Source organism: Poromitra crassiceps, assembly GCF_964638095.1.
Source record: "Poromitra crassiceps genome assembly, chromosome: 11".
Lineage (NCBI taxonomy): Eukaryota > Metazoa > Chordata > Actinopteri > Beryciformes > Melamphaidae > Poromitra > Poromitra crassiceps.
In genome coordinates this window covers 40060852-40062340 of record NC_139643.1, presented here as the reverse complement: position 1 = coordinate 40062340, position 1489 = coordinate 40060852, and positions in this window count along the sequence as shown.

Genomic DNA, 1489 nt, shown 5'->3' with positions numbered 1-1489 from the left:
CCCCCCCCGAGACATCACGACTCAACAATTGCCCCATCCAACCAAATATTACTTTGACCCATCTAAAATCATGTGACTCATGACCCGTCTCTCATCTAGTTCCGGTGTCCGCCTGTTGCTAATTTAGTCTTCCAACATTAAATGCTGTTGTAGTGGAGCGCAGTGTCATTGTAGGCTACTTGGCTTGGGGCTGTAATGTAAATGTGACATGAGTCACATGATTTTGGATGGGTCAAAGTCAAAGTAATATTTGTATGTATATTTGTGTGTATCTTGCCCATTTTATGGCCAGACGAGTTGTAATATATTGTCATGACATGGTGTTTTGGGGTCATTAATAAACGAGATTGATTGTTATTTTTCTATATATTTTTTGGTAGTGCTATTCTACATTGAAGTCGACGGGGAGAGGCTTGTGTTTTCTCCCTAAAAGGGGGCGGGGCCTAATTGCCGATCAGATGTATCCCCCCCTTCCAGATTTTTTCTTGCCTCCGAGCCGCCCCCAATTCACGTCCTGGGCCCCGGGGCTCAGCCCCTGTAAGCCCGTGCATGAAACCAGGGCTGTCCACATGGTACTGTATAGTGGGGGGACACATAACCCAATGAACCGTGGCATGCTGCACCCCAAACCGTGATGTGGTGAACTGAACTGTTGGGATCGGTTACACCCCAAATATAAATTGTAGTTGCTGTTGTTGTTGTTATGCCCAATGCCTATGATGCATATAAAGACGAGCGAGATCAAACGTATAGTAGCCTCAAATGTGGCACCTCTGCCATGATGGCATATACAGGCTATGGGCTCCCCAGAGCTTGTACGGTATATAAGCTGGCAACACACACAGGCACACAGCGATCAAAGACAGCAGTCTGTCCCCGGGGGGGATAGCACAATGTAATCCTGACCTGTGCTGGGAATTTATTTTACCCTGCCCATGGTGGTATCCCTCCAGCTCAAAGACTCAAAGAAAAACACAGAGAAGAGATGAGATGAATTCAATCCAGCCCACGCTAACTCAAATAAAGATACTTTACCGTTCTGGGCCAAAAAAACAACAACAACAATGGCACAGCGAGAGGGAAGGAGAGTGGGAGAGAGGACGACGAGAGATGAAATAAAATGTGAATGTCCCTTTATGGCTGCATTGGCACCTGACCCCAGCACAGGGAAGCAAATTTATTAAAAGTATATATGCTTTGGCGGCCGCTGTCTCTTCTGTATCTGTCTGGGGCCAAGACAAAGCGAGGTGCAGATTGATGTATGAGGCAGGGGAAAATGAAAGTCTGGCTCACTGAGAGATTGCCCTGGGTCCCTCCTATCAACTCTCAACATCGTATAAACACTATGATGACTGGAGCAGGGGAGGGAGGGTGGGAGGGAGGGGGACAGATACGGCGAAGGACAGCCAGAGAAAGAGAAGGAAAGGCAGGATAAGAGACGGCGAAAGACGGACAGATTGAGGGAGAGATTTGGGATTTCAAGGACTCG